This window comes from Chiloscyllium punctatum, chromosome 18 (genome assembly GCF_047496795.1).
Source record: "Chiloscyllium punctatum isolate Juve2018m chromosome 18, sChiPun1.3, whole genome shotgun sequence".
NCBI lineage: Eukaryota > Metazoa > Chordata > Chondrichthyes > Orectolobiformes > Hemiscylliidae > Chiloscyllium > Chiloscyllium punctatum.
In genome coordinates, this window is record NC_092756.1 from 8012105 (window position 1) to 8031879 (window position 19775).

The window sequence follows — 19775 nt, forward strand, 5'->3', positions numbered from 1 at the left end:
GTTATATTAACGACACCATGGTTTGCTAACAGTGAGGAGGGAGGCCGGACAGTTTGTGCCATGTCTCAAGGAGGCATCTCCCAGAAGGCAGGCTAGTGTCCTGTATGGAGGTCAGAAGTTGCTGGGAATGGCGAACTCTATCAGAGTGTAGCTGCTGACAGGTTTGTGAAAACATAACGTTCAGTGCAGGGTCATACACCAACTAGTAATTGAGATAGTGACAGTTCATTCAGAGCCTGGAGCTCTCGCTTAACCAACATAAGGTCCCACTCAGGTAAGTAGAATATCATAGAATCGTAGAGTCTGACAGAACCGGGACAGACCGTTCAGCCGAAACTAGTCCATGCTGACTCAAATCTTCATCCATGCTAACCCCATTTCCCTACACTTTTCCCACATTCTTCTAACCGTTTTCTCCCTATATAGGGGGCATCTGTGGGCGGCACTGTGGCACAGTGGTTATCACTGCTGCCTCACAGCGCATGCGGCCCGGGTTCAGTTCCCGCCTCATGCAACTCTGTGTTTGGAGTTTGCACATCCTCTCCGTGACTGCGTGTGTTTACTCCCACAATCCAAAAACGTGCAGGTTAGGTGAATTGGTCCTACTAAGTTTCCCGAGGTGCGAGTTAAAGGGTAAAATGTAGGAGGGTGGGTCTGGGTGGGTTGTGGACTTGGTGGGCCGAAGGGCCTGCTTCCACACTGTAAGTAATCTAATCTAAGTAAAGTATTTGCCTATGGAAAAAGACATACTTTATTAAACACTATCAAAGTTTTGTTTTGAAAATAATGAGTGTTGGTCCATTACCCTCAAGGTTTCATGCAATCACTTTTTTTTTATTTTGTTGTGACACAGATTATTTACTTCGCAGTCTTCCCATGATACCATCACCACACGGATTAATCTGGTGAAACTCCTTGACACTGGCTCGCTGTGGCAAGGTGATCGTTCCTTATAAAGGAGAGATAATCTGTACACAGTGCCCCAAGTACCTTCTGACCAACACTCTAGCATGGCAGGAAAGTATTTCACTCCAAATCTTGAATCGTTTTGCAATGAAGGACAGTATACAATTTACTGTGTTGATTATTTGCTGCCTGGTATGAACTCTGTTAGAGACTCCTGACCAAGGAACACAGCTCATTTTCGCCAACGGCCGTTCTGATTCTTTAACGTTACAATTAGTTCAAAATGAAGAAGGATGGTATGTTTTACCAAATCATTCTTTTGCCTTGCGAACAGCTGTGTTTCAAGTGCAGCCACACAAACAGCAACACCACGATTGCCATTTGAGATGGTCAGAGATGCCAGGAAGGCAATGTCCTAACAGTAGTATCTGCAGTTTATTAATCCGGGGACCCGGGTGCTGACCCCACCCTGGATTCGAATCCCACCATGATAAAAGGTGGCATTTGAATTCAATAAATTCAAATGAAGCTATGAAACCATTGCCGATTATCGGAAAATCCGACCTGACACTCTAATGTTCTTCAGGGAATGAAATTTACCACATTCAGCTGGTCGGACTCACATGTGAATCCTGCCATGCATTTGACTCTGAATTGCCCATTGAAATAGCCAAACCAGCCGCTCAGTTACATTACTCATTTCAAACATCAAAGAAATGAAACCGAACGAAACTAAGCACTGACGACTTACAGCCCACAGACAGCAGTGGGTCAGGAAGACAGCTCACCAACACTTCTCAAGGACAATGAGGAATGGGAATTAAATGCTGGCCCAGCATCCCATTAATGAATAAAGGAGGATGATCACACTCAGGGAAGACAGACAAATGGACATAACTCACTTTAAACAGGAACCTTGATTTATACCCTACATGGGCGTGATTTTCAGTAATATGGGAACAGGAGAAAAAATAAATAAGATTAACCTCGTTTTTTAATTTCCATTCCAGCTGATCATCTTCAATCCCGTTGTTTGCTTATTTTCTTTTATCTCTCGGTTCTCTGTCTATTCGACTCACTCCTTATCCCCTTCATCATAGACATCCCTGTCACCAGCATCAATCACAATATTTTCAAGCTATGTTCAGTTGTGATGGTAGGTCAGCGGACTCGAAATGTCAATTCTATTTTGCCCTCGACCCAAGTGTGCCAAATCTGATCAGTTGCTGCGGCAGCTTCTCGTTCGTGTTTTCTTGTTTCTGATCTCTTGCATCATTCTTTGTTTTATATAAACTTCAATATTGTTATGACATGGGATGTCTGCATCGTTGGTAAGGGCAGCATTTATTGACCTCACTAAATGTGTGGTCATTCCTTCAGACAGTATAGAGCCAAGCACATTGTTGTGGGTCTGACGTCAGTCTTAAGACAGTCCAGTAATAATGCTAGATTTCTTTACCAAAGGGCATCAGTGCTATAGATAAAAGTATTGACGAAATGCTCGTTCTGTTATTGTAATATTAGTGAAATTATCGTATATTTCCAATTCCTGTCATATGAATGTAAGTTTTAACATATCTAAGGTAAGATTTAAAACAGCGTATTTTGTGCAGTAACCTGGGCCTCTGAATTACATATCCGCCGACATCACTTCTCTGTCACACCATGCCTGTCATGAATTTACTTTACAGAAAAGAACAAGGTTGTGATGGACATATTTGTAAAGGAAAGTGTGCTTGTAAGAGAACTGGAACCATAAAGTCTGAATTTTATCAAGGCATGGATAATAGTTTATTTAGCAGCCGCACTAAGTCAAGGTGGGGACTGCTGATATTATGGAGCTGCCAGTGGGTAGGTTTAGTGATGGAGAGAATACCGAGAAAAAAATCCAATCGGGTCCAAAAGGTACTTCGGGATTGTGAACAGTCTTGTTCTCAGATGTTTGTGAGGACGAGCTTGTTGGGCAGTTCAGAAGTTTGTAGGAATGAATGGAATTTGCATTTGAAACTGAAGACAATGGATTCTGTCTTTGCCAAATATAGATAACAGAAATAGCAATGAGCTTCACCATGGTTTATGGATTAACAAATCGATAGAGATGAAGAGACTTACCACCAACAATAGCAAGCATGAGATAGTAGCCCGCATGAATAATCATTAGTGCACCCATATATCCGATATGATAATGTGAACCCAGACCAGCGATAATAGGAAAGACACCAGGATAAATTCCTGTCCATTGTTGCAGCATTCCAGTCTAAAGTTCTTAAAATCTGATTCATTAATGGAACATTCCAGACTATTCTCAGATGTTTATCTCTCCTCTCGCTGTCACTGCAGCTGCTGATTCCTGTTAGTGTTGGAGGTGATGCATCTGCTGCTACAATGGGATAAAGCATTGCATGAAGCCCCTTACTTGTAGAAGAGTGGTGCCACAGTTAAAATCCATGGAGACTGGCCTCAATCACAGTCACTGAACAATCAGATCCAGTTGACTCCTTTCAGTATGGCACCTTCCGTTCACAATAAGAACTGGACTGGATTGAATGTTGGCATCACTGGCTGTTGGTCACATCTCCCACCAACAATTACTGTCGTGACGTTAGTGGTGAGGGACAATGAGGATATTTTCCTGTCACAAGTTAGATTATTCTGATATGTTGTCCGTTTGCAATGTTATAACCACCTGAACCTCCGATCACCATCACCCCCAAAACTAGCAACCTAGATGTAGTTACCGTACTGATGTCTTCTCCAATAGAACAGGCGCCAGCAAATAGATTTACAGTGGCATATTTGCCCTGACCATACACAGGAAGTGTGAATCTGTCTGGACATTCCTCTCATTGCACTAATAAGCCAATCTTGTATCTTTAATACATAATGCCCTTCAGCACTGTTTTATATAAACTCACAAAAAATGTCATTTTTTGAATTCACTTCAAAGCCAAATGTCACAAATTGTCTCAAATCTAGTCCCTTTACAGGGTTATGTTGTTCTTGATCTATATTTTCAGGGAAGTTCTAAATGACCCAAGGTTTCAATATGTCTGGTTTTTTAAAAGGTTTATTGGCGTCCTTTCGTTTATACATAACAGATAATGCATCAGACAGAACGTTTTCAATTCTTTAAAAAAACCCTGCATAATCAAAGGATGTGTCCAGCCCTGTTGCTGGGCAGTTCTGTTCAGTTTGGGGGCTAGTTGAGTCAGGGTCACTGTTGAAATTGGATGCTCAACCCCTCCTTCTGCACTTCTGACCTCATAGCCTGCAAGCATTTTGTGTCAGATTTACTGTTTGTGCTGTTTGTTCATTGCGATTGTTGCAAATATTTTGATGCAGCAACCTTAAGTCGGGATAGCCTGTCCGTTGGATAGGATAAGTTATTCGGCTATTCTCCCTTCAGTTCATGCGCTTCATTCCGTAATTTCGGAAATAAATACTGTTTGTTTAAAATACTGCAGTCTGACCAGCTAATTCACTCGGCGAATATCCACTACACACTTACCTTTCACAAATAAAAAGTTACGGTCTGGGCTACTTGCTTAAAAAGTTTTGAGGGATCGGGCCTGGTCCATAACAGATTGGGGGCCCTTTGCAGGATTTAGGCAGCGAGTGGCAGGTGTTAGTGTCACTTATTTTGTGTGTTGATTTGGCTTGTTAAACAGAGCTTCAGAGAGCAATGGCTGTTGGAGGAACCAAGGATTTTTTGGAGGTGGAAGAATCAACTTTGGGGATTTTACAAAATGCACATAAGTCCAAGCTGCAGAAATCAGAAGACAAGCCGCATTTGAAGCTGCCTCCTAATGTGAGGAAAGATGAGATGATTGCAGCAGTAGCTCTGCATTCAAACTTGCTGGAAACTCGATCAGGATCTGTACAGAAGATTAAACTTCAATCGCAAATATAGCAGCTTGTGTTAGAAGCAGAAATGAAGCAGTTTGCGTTGCGACTAAAATTAGAAGAAAAAGAAAGAGGACGAATAGGTTAAATCCAGGAAAGAGAAAAAGAAAAAAAAACAAATGTTTAGCAGGAGAAAAAGAAAATGAGAGCGCGTTTGCGTTTCAGAGATAGACATTTAGAATGGAAAGTCAGCATAAAAGGATGGAAATGAAGGCTGAAGGTACGCTTAGGGATCTGGGGAGTATGAGGATGCAAATAAAATGCACATGAACTTGTTCCAGAAGCCTATAGACAACATTTAGGAATCTCAGGAGTGGCCCGGGTCAAACGTATATTGAGTTTGAAAGTATCAAACAAAGTAATTTCGATAGATGGATAAGAACTTTAAAAGTCAAGCAAACCTATGATGCACTTAGAGAGTAACTATTTTGGAGGAATTCCAGAATTCGCTGCCTGAAGTAACGCAAACTCCTGTGGGAGAGCAGAGAGCGTAGATAGCAAGGTAAGCAACTGAAATGGCTGAAGATTATGAATTGGTCCATAAAACAAAGTTTGGCTTCCAGACTCAATTTCAGTCCATGAGGGAAGTAAACTGTGGCAAAGGGAATTCCTCACGTGGGAAGGGATATGTAGATATCAGTGAAAATCATAAGGTTAATTACGACAGGGGTAAAAAGGAAACCCAAGAAGAGGGCAAAGAAGTTAATAAACTCCGCTGTTTTCATTGCAATAAATTTGGTTACAAGAAATCACTCTGTTGGTGCGCTGGGGGAAAAAAAAGATGTAGGAAAACATGATAAGCCTGGGAGTTTTGCTGGAGTGGTAACAGAAAGCACAGTGGAGGCGACAAAGCTTCATCAGAGTATACAAGCTGATGGGAGATTGCTCAACGAGGAAATGCCGAATCTGCTTATAAAATATACCTTCAAAGGGAAAGTTTATTCACATAGGCCAGAAGTAGCAGTTGCAAAGGATGCAATATTTAGAGACATAGGATCCTCTTAGTCTGTGATGGTGAAAGATGAGGAGATATATATACTCCTGAGGGACTATTTCCAGAAAAGATGCTACTAAAGGGAATTCACTGTGAGACTAAAAAACAACACTTCTTTATGTTAAGCGATGATAGAGTGTCCAGTGAAGAGAGAAAAAAATTGTGATAGGAGTACTGGACAAACTCTCAGCTCCAGGAATACAATTTTTCCTTAAAGTATGCAGCTAATTTACTGGTAGAAGTGCTGCCTGCTCTGGTTAAAAACCAGTGGAGACACAGCCAACTGAAGCAATGCCTTATCTTGGAATCTTTTCTGAATGTGGGGTAACAAGTTCCCAAATCACGAGTTCAAACAGGAGAGACAAAAAAAATGTAAAGCTAAGTAAGCTGAAGTGGCATTAGGAGATACTTCGTTCCATCAGATAGTTGAGACAAAACAGGAGAAAATAGATGATCATGCAAACATGTTTAGCTCAGCTAAACTAATTGGGTTACAACAGAAAGATTAAATTTTTAAGTAGTTGTATCAAAAGGGCATACACATTAGGGATTCTGAATGTATCCCTGAGTATTATTACCTTAAAAATGGTGTCTGCATGAGGAGATGGAAACTATCACATACTGAAGGGGATGAGAAATGGGCAGAAATTCATCAAATTGAATTGCAAATGGGGTACAGAAAGGAGGAGCTGCAACTGAAGCATGAATTCCTACGTGTAGGTCATTTTGGAGTGAGAAAAACACAGTCTAAAATAGAAGGCATTCTTACTAGCCGACACTGCACCATCATGTTGCTGAATTTTGCCAGGCGTGAAATACACGTGAGGTAATTAGAAAACCACAGGTGTTAATAAAACCTGCATCATTAATAACTCTTCCTGCAGTTGAGGAACCTTTTACAATAGTTTAATTGATTGGCTAGGTCCCCTATATCAAACAAAAAAAAAAGTGTGAATCAGTATTTTTTAACAATAATTGATGTATCCACGAAATTTCCAGAGGCTATTGCATTATGCAACATCACTGCGAAAAGGATTGTAAAGGAAATACTCTTTTTTAAAATATATACGGACTACCAATAGAGATACAGTGCGACCAAAGTTCAAACTTCACATCCAAACAGTTCAAGGAAATTAAGGGCAGCTCTGTAATAAATCAATTCAAATCTACTGTGAACCATCTAAAATCGCAGAGAGCACGAGAAAGGTGACATCAAACTTTCAAGATCATGTTGAATGCTTATGGTAAGGATTATCCATCTCATTGGCGTAAGGGCTTTTGGTGATCAGAGATGCACAAAATGAATTGACCAACTTCTGTCCATTTTAATTCGGTTAAGGTCGATTCAGGAGTAGTTAGTAAATCAGAAGTAAAAGGCCACACTATTGGACTATGTCTCAAATTTACCGGAATGATTAAAAAACGCTGGGGAGTTGGCTAGATGGCATTTAAAAGTAGTGCAGAATGCACCTAAACAGGAAGTGGACAAGAACTCAAAAATTTGCAATTTTGCTCTCGGGGATAAAGTATGTATGTTACTTTCAGTGATGGGGGGATCTTTAAAAGCAAGGACTGGTGAAACTTATCAAATGCGAAAGAATATTGAGTGAGGGTAACTATTTGATAGGGACTCCAGGCAGAAAGGAATCTCACAGAGTATGTCATGTGAATATGCTCAAAAGGTATTTTGACAGGGAACGGACAGCAAGAGGAGAATGTGAAATGATTACAGTACAGAAGGAAGAATTAAGTTCAGAGGATTCTGGATTGAACGTTCCTCAAATTAAAGTGGACAATGAGGAAGTTTTCTAAAATTGGGATAAATTATTGAGTGACCTCCCTGAGGAAAAATAAAATAAAATGACCTGATAGAGTTGTTAGTATTATATGGGGAGATATGAGGAAATTAAATGGGAAATATTACCTAATTGTGCATAAGGTAGAGAAAGGACATGCTGTTCCGATTAAGCAGCACCCTTATTGGCATAATCCTCTAAAATTGGCACAGGTTCTGAAGGGGATTGAACACATGCTCCAAGATGACATAATCCATCTGAGTTACAGTGACTAGAACTCATCTTAAGTCATGCTACTGAAACCAGATGGTACCCAACGATTATATGTGGACTATCACAAAGTCAATGCAGTTAAATAAAGGATGCATATCCAATTCCGCAGTTGGAAGGCTTTAGTTGGAAGGTGGGACAAGCAACTTCCATTTGGTTTGAGCTCCATCTGATGAAGCAAAGCCTTTCAAGGGGGCTATAAATGCGAGTGATGTGGGTGTGGGTGCTGCCCACCTGCTGGAAGACGGCGAGAAGACACAAAGACTTATGGGTATTTATCCAGCAAGTTAAACAGTTATTGGTAGAAATATTCAACAGCTAAGAAAGAGACTTTGAGCTTCGAGTTGGCACGACAACATTTCAGTTTTTATATTATTAGCAACGCATCTGTAACAATAACCCATTGAAGCTTTTGGAGAAATTTAAGCACAAAAATGTGAGTCTGTTTAGCTCGACCCTGTAATTTCAGCCCCAGAATAAGAAAATTGAGCCTGTGGCAGGTCTTGAAAACATGATTGCCAAAGCATTGTCGAAACTTTAATGACAGATATACACACTCAGTGGTAGGTGTGTCACACACTGAATTTGGATGTAGCTCTGCAGGTTTGCATTTTTATACTAAGTGAAGGCATATGTGTGTTTTTGTGTACTAACCACTACTTTTGGTGATTTTGAGAACTGAGGACATCTTTAGATATTAATGATTCAGTTTTATATGGTCCCTTCACAAGGTTATGTTGTGCTTGATTTTTTTTCAGAGAGGTTCGAACCGACCCAAGTTTCCAACATGTCTCAATTTTGAAAGGCTCATTGGGGTCCTTTGGTTTATACCAAACTGGTAAAACCTCAGGAAGAAGGCTTTCAAATCTTAAAAATAAACGGGTATAATCAAGGGGACATGGCCAGCTCTCCACCTGCGCAGTTCAGTCAGTTCGAAGGTTATTTAAGTCAGAGTCACTGTTGAAACTGGACGCTCTCCCCATTCTTCTGTCCTGTGAATTTGTAACCTGTAAACTTGGTTTGTGTAATTTTTACTCTTTGTGCCAAGGGGGTTGTTTATTGGGAATGTTGAAACCAATTTGGAACAGCATCATTAAGTAGGGAAAGCGTGTCATGTTCGGATCGGATGAGTTATTTGAGTATTCAATATTCGGTTGGTTATGTTTCATTACTTAATGCTTTAAATAAATTCTTTTTGTTTAAAACTCGGCAGTCTGACCAGTTAATGCACTCTGGGGATATCCACTATACACTTACCTTCAACAATTAGCAAATCTCCGGTCTGGGCGACCTGCTTAAAATGTTTGGAGGAGTCGGGCCTGGTCCATAAAAATGTACAAAATAATCTTGTTCATCAAAAGTTATGATTTAACAAGTAAGGGAAGGAATGAATATGATATTGGCTATGACACAGAAAGTATTGGGGCCAACAAATGAGGAGACCCCCTCAGATTACAAAAAGATCTTGATCAAATGGGTCAATTGGCTGACAAATAGCAGACAGAGTTCAATCTGGATGAATGCGAGGTGCAGGCAGTAGTGTGTGTTTGCTGCTGTCTGCTGCACCAGGAATGGGGTAATTTTATTCCCCATCTCCTGGGTTCAGCACATCGATGTCCTTCGAGATCTTTGAGAGGCATTACTCTCGTGGTTAAGTCATGCTGTTAATGTAGTTACACAATATCTTTGAATTATCATTAACCTTATCTGCCCATGCTATCTCATATCTCTTTTTGGCTTTCCTTATTTCTCTCAAAATGGTGCCCCACTCTCTTTATATTGTTTAAAAGATTCAATTCAATAAAGTTGTCTGTATCTAAAGTAAGTTTGTCTTTTATTTTTGAGTGGCACCTCAATAACTTTAGTCATCCATGGTTCCTTAACCTTACCAGATTTACCCTCACGCGAACAGGAACATAATGCCTCTCAACTCACGTCGTCAGTCTGTTGACTGCCTCCCCCTTGTCAGATATTATTTTACCTGCGAAAAGTCTACTCCCATCAAACTTGGACAGTCCTTGTCCCATACCATTGAAAATTATGGTACTCCAATGAAAAAGATAATATTAATGGAAGGCGTATTATTTTCCACGAATAGTTATGATTGCAAGATCCAAAAGTATTCTCCCATGTTCACTTCAGTCACTTGCCCTGCCTATTTCACAAAACCTGGTCTCGTTTTGCTCCTTCTCGATTTGGATGATCCACTTACTGATGAAGAAAATTTTCTTCGACACATTTGACAAATTCTTCAAGATTCAACCTTTTAACACTATGGAAGTCCCAATCATTTCTTTAGTAAATTAAAATCCCTATTACCATAACCTTATTAAGCTTACATATATCCGAGATCTCCCTACATGTCTGTTTCTCAATTTCTTTCTTACTGTTGGAGAGCATATGGTGCAATAACGTCAACATACTCTTTCCTCTCTTATATTTAATTTCTATCAATATATTTTGATTGGACGATTTGTCACAAATGAACATTTAGTGCAATCTCTTCAAAGTGATCTTTACTTTCTTATTTTTAACACTACCCATGTATTTCACCTGATCATTTTTGAGAAATCGCTTCTCCAGTAATACCAATAATTTATCCCTTAATCTAAAACGGGATGCCTCCCCCTCTCCACTTTTCCTATCCATTCTATGACACCGATCACCTGGAACGTTGAATTGACAATCTTGAACATCTCTCAGGCGAAAGTGAGGACTGCAGATGTGGAGATGAGAGTCGAGAGTGTGGTGCTGGAAAAGCACATCAGGCCAGGCAGCACCCGAGGAGCAGGGAAATCAACATTTTAGTCAAAAGGCCTTCAACAGCCCTTTCCTGATGAGTGGCTTTTGCCTGAAGCGTTGATGTTCCTGCTCCTCGGGTGCTGCCTGGCCTGCTGTGCTTTTCCAGCACCACACTATCCACTTGAGCACCTCTTCACCAACTTTCAGTAATAAATATGATATCCCAATCCTATGTTCTTAAACATGCCCTGAGTTCATCAAAGTTCCCCATAAGACCCCTTGCATTGAAATAAATGCAACTTAGTGCTTCAGAATTAGTGTATACTCTGACTCTCTCATCTTTCGTTTCTAATGGACATGCTCTATTCACACTCATAACTTTCTCCATCCATCCGTCCATTAACACTGCCAATTAGAATAACCCCCTTGCCTTCTCTATCAATATAATGCCTCCCTATATAGAGTGAGCATATCTCCCTGCTAAGATATTGGTTGATTTCCAGTTTAGATGAGAACAATCCTTTTTGAACATGTGTTTTCTATTCCAAACAAATTCCAATTTTCCAAAAATCTAAATCCCTCAACAACAACCCAGCTCTTCAGCCATTGATTTTTATCCTTTAACCTTTCGTTCCTCCACCGGTTGGGGCTGACATTGGCAGTAAACCATAAATTAATACTTTTAAAGTTTTATTTTTAATCTACCTCACCTCTTAAATTCACCCTGTACTGCTTTAATATTTTCCCTGAAAAGTCATTCCTACCAATATGTACAACAATCTATGACTACTCTGTTTCACCTTTAACAAGGTGCTTGAAAAGTTTAGACCCATTCTTAAGCCGAGCACAAACCATCCTAAACTCATGCTCACTGCCACAGAATCTCCTGCTGCTGCCTCTGACTGAAAATCCCACTGTAGCAATAATTGTTCTAAATCTTCTCTAACGCTGCCTCATATAAAAATCGTGCCTTCAGTCCAATAACTGACGGATCTTCCATTTTCCTCAGAAATATTACCTTCTTCAACAGTTCCAAAAAGTGAAAATCTTTTTGATAGAGGAATAGTCGCCGGAGACATTGAAGTACCTTCTTACCTTTCCTGACAGTCACCATTTATCTGACTGCTTTGCTGGGTAGTACTTTTTTTCTAAATCTTTTCTCCAATCTCTCTGTGGCCTAAATAACATTATGCCTCGAAGCAGGATTTTTCACAACACCTTATTTATATGTTACCTTTCATTACCTATAGATAATAATGTTAAAATGGAAGCAAAAACATATACACATAAAACATATAAAAATTTGATAAAATTAACTCTTTAACTAATTAACTCAATATAAATATTCATCTTCAATATATTCCGAGCAGAAACGTCTTCTCCTGAGCAGAAAACAGACAAGACTCTCTGGAATGAAGGCACAAGTCCTTATTTTTTTTAAAAAAATGTTTAATTTTTCGAAACGGAAACAAACTTTCACAGCGTTAAAAAAGAAACCTTAAAAACCATGTGAAAACAGGAAGCGTTGGTTTTGCCTATGCTATTTCTGAGTTTGCCGCTATTATCTCACGGGATGGTGGCACAGTGGTTAGCGCTACTGCCTCATGACCCCAAAGACCCGCGTTCAATTCCAATGTCAGGCGACTGACTGTGTGGAGTTTGCACGTTCTCCCCGTGTCGGCATGGGTTTCCTCCCACAGTGCAAAGATGTGTGCATCAGGTGAATTGGCCATACTTAATTGCCCGTCGTGTGAGGGGTAGGGGTGGGCTGTAGGGCCTGTTTCCACACTGTAAGTAATCTAATCTCGCTGTTTCCATCCTCTAAGACGCCAATGTTTAATTTTAACATTCTTTTCCTTTTTGTCTTCTGCGAGAAATGTTATTTTTCAATTCTTATGCTTTCTACACATTTTGTTTCATAGCCATTTTGATGTTGTTTTTAGTAACCGTTTGCTGGTATTTCAAGCGTTTTTCTTTAATTTATTTATAGGATGAGGGAGTCGCTCGGTTAGACAGAACTTATTGTTCATCCCTAGAGGGCAGTTAAGATTTAACCAAATTTGTGTGAGTTTGAAGTTATACATAGGTGAGACCAGGTAGGGATAATGGTTTCCGTCCCTAAAGGACACTTGTGAAATATATGGCTGTTTCTAACAATGAGCAATGCTTTCATGATCATCAATGTACTCTTAATTTCAGGTTCATATTGAATGTGACAACATTTGAATCCGAGTCCCAAGAACATTATCTGGATGAGCAGTGGCGATAATAATAATTACTGTCTTGTTATTGTTGACTTCCTTGTTAAGCTATGGATCACTTTACATCTTTTTACAATTCCTTATCCATTAAGGATTGCACTTCAATTGAGGTGTCTTGATTATCTCCCGAAGTAGTTACCACTGCTAATCAACTGTCCTGCACTTTAATGTTTTTGCAAAGTCTACTTGGGAAAATCGCTTCCTCAGGCCAGTAAAGTTGTCATTGCCCAACACTAAACCTCTCGTATGTGACTGTCTTCACTGTTTCAATCTGAATGTGAACCTCCAGCATGCTGTGCCACACTTTCTAAGATAATCCTTACGACAATATGATTTATCACTCCTTCCTTATTATGGAATACGAAAACGGTTCTCTGGTTGGTTCCATGACACGTTAATCGAAGAAATAATCCCTTATAGATTCGATGAGTCGTTCTTTGTGTCCCCCCTTGCAAATTGATTAATCCAGTCAATATGCATGTTCAAATTACCCATAATCACTCGTGTGCCCTTGTCTCGAGCCATCATTATTCCCTGGTTCATGCTATTCTCTACTTTGAAAGTAGTTTGCCGGGATGGGGGTTTCTGGGCTGGAAATGCTCCTCCCAATGGGTTTCTTTTAATGTGTTCTATTTCAAACCGGACTGATTCATCATTTTTGTCCCACGTGTTAATATAATTTCTTAATACAACCTTGACAAGACCATTGACCAATGCAGACTCTCCATCTACTGTACCCGTGGACATTTAACACCCCAGTCCTGACCTTCCTGTAATTACGTTTCAGTAATCCCCACCATGCCATATCTATTTATCTCTGTTTGAGCTGTCAGTTCATTAATTTTATTCCAAATACTGCACGCTTTTTCGTTGTTTTTTTACATAAGTTCCATTGATATGTCTTTTTAAAAATATTTTTATGCACAGGCTCTCCACCCCAATAACAGTGAGCCTATCATTTAATCGAACTTTCTACTCATATTTTTAAATTGTTATGATTCTTTCCCTCAGCATGGTCATTGTACTGGCCCTGCTTGTTTATTCGACCACCATCTACTTTCTGTTCAGTTTCTGACCTGCTGCTTTGGCTCCCAGCCTCCTGAGTTGCACGATCACACCTCCCTTCCAGGATGTTGGAGCCCCTCCAGTTAAGGTGCACACTTTCATTTTTGTACAGTTCCCACCTGTCCCGGAACTTTCTTTGCGGGATCTTTCAACCTTCCATTCTTCTCACCGATGTCATTGATATCAATGTGAACGACCACCGCTGGCTGTTTCCCCTCCCAATTCAATATGCCCTGCGCATGCTCGGAGGCATTCTTGATCCTGGCACCGACCTCCCTTTTTATGAATAAATCATAGAATCATAGAATTCCTACAGTGAGGAAGCAGGCCATTTCACACAGCACGTCCATGCTGAGCCTCCGAAGAGTAACTAAAATTGAACCATTCCCCTACTCTATTCCTCTGCATTTACCCATGACCAATGTACCAAACCGGCACGTCGCTGAACACTATTGGCAAAAAGTAAACAACCCAGACCCATTCCACGAGGCTATGTTCAATCTGCACTCTCACAACAGATACTGCCAAAACTACTGAGCATTTCCAACAACGTCTGGTTTTGTCACTGATGATGATTGCATTTTGATTAAAAAAATTATGCAACTCAGACTTGAAACAAAGCTGAATTTAAACTCCCAGGAGAAAATTAAATATCTGGTCGTTCGATGACCCCAGTAAATGTTCAGTAAATTACTTCTGTTTGGCCCATGAACGTCATTTGTTCACTTTCCCAATCAATGAATAAAGGAGTTTTTTAAGCATCTTTTTGATATCAGAAAACTTGGAAACGTTGTACTTTTACTCCTTCATATGGGTGTGATTACATCTCTTTCTTTCGTCTTAGTGCAACAAAAGATGATTATTCACAAGAGAAACACACACACACACACACACAATGTAATACTTTGTCGAAGAATGCCAGTAACATTGTAAGTAATTGGAATGATAACTGGAAAGAAGGAAATAAGTAATGGAAGGATGAGAGAAGATGGGTCTTTTTCGGAACAGAAAATACATTTGTGTGAACTTGCTAAGTTGATCAAATTTATGAAAAGCTATGCAGGGCAGAAAAAAAAGATATTGTTATGAAGGTGTAGAGGTATACTTTCAAGTTAAGGGAGACAGGAAGCTGGCACAACGTGTTCTGAAAGAAGATAAAATGTAACATTTGTCTGTGAAACCAATAGTGATGCTGAGTTGCCATGGAACAAATTCAAATGCAAATTCAGCCAGACAGATTAAATTATACTCCAACAGACTGAAATCAAATCGAGATTGAAATATAATGTATTTGATGGCATCGATATCAATGAAATTATCCGATGCGTTGTGGTATGAAACTAGATATTTTGAACATTTAGGGGGAGAACTGTGAAAGACATCCACAAAGATAGACAGCGAGTTGAAGAACTTCCTGAAGGCAGCCATCTCTAAGAAGTTTGCACAGCAGAACATCAAAGCTGACCGTGAGTAAAATCTACAGACAAAATCTACAAAGGGGAATCGACAAAGCTGACTGGTTTTGAAACATGATTATATATTTTTGTAACCTTATTCGGGATTTTTTTCATCAGACCAGTATTGTCGAGTGGGTTTTAAAAGATACGTTTAACCCAAGGGATTTCTGAATGGTTGTTTATTTTATTATTCTCTGTTGGACTTAAATAACAAAATTGTTAATTTTACTTTAAATCGTGACTCTGTAAATGGATCTTTGCCTCTCGACACTTAAGATATTACGGCATGAGGTGAACCTTTTCTGTGTGGCTGGTTTAAATTAGGAGAGTGGTTAATCCTGTGTTGTAACAGTTTAGGGGCTCTCGTTCGCGATTTGAACAGGTTTCGGCAGATCCAAACTGACATTTGGGTAGATTTGAATAGATTTGAGGTATGAGAAAATGCACAGTATATTAAAACGTTTGCACGTTGGTGTCCGAGATCTTTAAATAAAACGTCAGTAAGACAACTGGTTCTATTTCGAAGACTTGTGGTTGGTTAAATTAAAAGTGAGAGAAATGGTTCTTCAAAAAATTAAGAGGGATTTGAAGATGATTCTCAATTTTTCCAAGGAAGTTTAGAAAGAAAAATAAAGGCCAAACCTTTAGAATTAGCAAAGAACATAGATTTGCGTTTAACCAAGGACAAAAGTAAAGCTAAAATTGTCAGGGAATTACTCAAACGCTAAGGTGTGTCAGAGAAACAGACAAGTGCAGTAGACTGAGAAAAACTTAAATTATAATTGAGGAAAATGGAGTTTAAAGATAAACAAAGGAAGATAGAAAGAGAGAGAAGAAAAAGAAAGCAAGAGAGAAGAGAGACGGAGAAAAGGGAAGGAGAAGGTTCGTATCTGAGCAAAGAGAGAAGAAAAAGAGACAGAAGGTTTTTAGTTGAGCTAAAAGAGCGAGAGGTTGAACTCGAAGGTACGATTTAGTCAATAAAGTCAAAGTAACAGGATGGAGATTAAAAGGGAATTGGTGATACATTCAGCTATGTCAAAACGCTGCCACATTTTGATGAGAAAGATTCTGAAGCCTTCTTTGTTTCATTGAAAACTTGGCTAGGTAGATAGAATTGTCCAAGTAATGATGGGTAATGCTAGTTCAGACTAAACTGGTAGCCAGGCCGAGTGAGGTATTTGCTCCGGTGTCAGACGAGTTGACAAGAGACCCTGAAGATGTCAAACAAGCTATTTTAAGTGCTCATGAATTGGTACCAGAGACATGTAGGCAGCAGTTCAGAAGCATTAAGAAGTAAATAGGTCAGACTTATATTGAGTTTGAAAGAATGAAACATCGGCATTTTGATATATGGATGCTTGCTTTAAAGATGAATATGACATGTGAGGCTGTAATGGAGATTATTCTGACTACCTGCTCAGTGGGGTTTCCAATAGGTCCCCATGTAGAGATGGTGCTGCTGTGTAAATGTCACTGGATTACTAATCCAGATCAGGCTAATGGTCAGGCAGCGGGTGGAAGTGAAAAAAACAACTAATAAAATATCGAGATTTAAAATCTGGTGTCAGTAACAGTGATCATGAAATCAATGTCGATTGCAAACTTCAATTTGCTTCCGCAATGTACTTTATGGAAGTGAATTCTGTTATGGTAAATTCTATGCTTTTCTGGCCTGGCCTAAAAGTGACTCCAGACACACAGAGATGTGATAAACTGTAAAATGGTCTTTAAACCGGTCAAGCAAGACACTAAATTGTACTGATGTGCTCCGAGGTTTGAAAGGGTAAAACCGACAGAACACCCAGCTGCAGCCTCAGTATCGGAAAAGGGAACGGGAAATACAGTCCTGTTGACCTCGCAGAGACCTCCTTCCTCGTATCTCTGAGCTTGTGACAGCCGTACCCCAGTTGTCTCCTGATCCATTTAGTGTCTAGAAATCCTAATTTATATCCCGTGTTTTGGCTTCCACAGCCTGATGCGGTAGAGAATATCCCAGGGTCACCACGCTCTGAGAGCACCACTCTCATTTCAGTACAGAGCGGCCTGCCTGTACCTAATACTGTGACCTCTTGTTTTAGACAACCCAGCCAGGGGAATGATCATCGTTGCTTCCAATCTGTCTCGCCCTGTCAGTGTTTTAAATATTTCTTTGAGATCTCCACTCATTTTCGTAAAGCCCAAGGGATACAGGTCCAGTCGCCCCGAACTCTGCTCCCTCAGCAAGTCTGTCATCCCGGAGATGAGTCTGGTCATCCTTCACTGCTCTCCCTCAATGTCAGGTTTGTCCTTTATTAAGTAAGGAGACCAACATTTCACACAATACTGCAAAATGTTCGAGATGGGCGTCTCCCCAAGGGCCTGTACAGTTGCAGTAATACACCCTTACTCCTGTGTTCAAATCCCCCTGAAATGATGGTCAACACACCCTTTCCTTCCTACCTGTTTTGTGTTTCTGAAATAATGCTTTCATGACTGTTGTACTGGGAGATCCTGAACTTTTCAATGCTGCAGCTACCTACTTGGTGGGTCTGTGTACACTGGCTAGTGTGCCAATATCATTCCCAGTATTGTCTTCTGGCTTCAGAACTCACTGCCCTGCACTGAACATGGAGGTCTGCGCAGAAGAAACCAAAATAGGCATAAATCACTTTAAAGATCAAAATGTTTCGCCCAATCCATTTTAAAATTATCGGTTGCTGTTCTATTGTTTCCACCAAAATGCACACGGTCACATCCACCCCCATTGCTCTTCATCTGCCACGCATTTGACCATTCACTCGACTTGTCTCAATCACTTTTGAGCGTTTCTTTAATATACTCCTCGCCCACTCACAATCTGACATCATTTAGTGCCGTCAACAGACTGCGTTATACTGTATTTGATTCTCTCAACCAAATGTTTGTGATGTATTTGGAATAGCTGGAGCCAAAGCACCGATCCCTACGACACCCAAAGATCCTTGCACTTCAAAACAGAATGTTCTATTCCTGTTCACTGTTTCCTGTCAGCTCTCCCATTCTAAAATCATGTTCATATTTTAGCCCCAACCCCGTAACATTTGCCTTTGCACACATGGCCAGAGTCTTTACCAAAATCCTTCTGAAAATCCAAATGCACTGCATCCATTGCTTCACCGTATGTATAGACCAGTCAGTTTCTCAAATATGATTCCCATTTCATGTTGACCCATTACATAAGAACTAGGAAAATTAATAAGAACATGGCTGATCATTTCATGACCTCAGCTCTACTTGCCCGTCCGCTCACCATAACCATTAGTTCCTTTACTGCTCAAAACATTATCTATCTGAGCTTCAAACACATTGAATGACAAAGCTTCACCTATTTCACTCAGCAGGGAATTCCACCGATTCTCAAACTTCTTGGTCAAGACGTTCCTTCTGAAGTCAGACCTGAATCTGCTCTACCTAAGTTTAAGACTTTGCCCTCTTGTACTAGTTTCACCTACTTCAGGAAACGTCCTCTCTATTTCTATCTGATCTATTTCCTTCATACTTATATATGTTTCTATCAGATCCTCCCTCATTCTTTCAAATTCCAATCAATATATAATTCCAGTCTACTCCGTCTCTCCTCATAAGCGAACCCATTCAACTCCGGAACAAACCTAATGAACCTCCTCTGTATCCACCGCAGTGCCAGGACATTATTTCTCAAGTGAGGAGACCAAACTTGCACACAATACTCCAGGTGTGGTCGCACCAGCACATTGTACAGGTGCAACATAACCTCCTGCTTTTAAACTTAATCCCTTTAGCAATTCTATTGGCCTCGTTAATTACCTGTTGCAACTGCAGAACAACTTCTGTGATTCATGCACAAGGACACCCAAGTCCCTCTGCACAGAAACATGCTGCATTTGTTTTAGCATGCAAGTAATAGTCTTTTTCACTGGTATTCCGAACAAAATGGATGAATTCGTATTTATTGCAATTGTATTCCATCTGCCAGACCTTTGCCCAGTAGCTAAACTATTTAAGTCGCTCGTAAAGTTTAACATTCCACTGCACACTTTGCTCTGACACTCATTTTAGTATCATCTGCAATCTTTGAAACACGACACGTGGTGTCCAACTACAAATCGTCCATGTAAGCTGTGAATAATTGTAATCCGAGCACTGATCCCTGAGGCATACCACTAGTCAATGATCAGAAACCAGAAAACACTCATTTATTCCCACTCATTGCCTCTTGTTAGTTATCCAATCCTCTATCCATCTTAATGCATTACCCGTAATACCACACATCTTTACCTTATGAAGCAGCTTTATTTTTCGGTATTGTGTCGAATGCCTTTTGTGAATCTTGGTACACCGCATCTACTGGGTCTCTGTCGTCATAATGTCTCCATAGATTTCC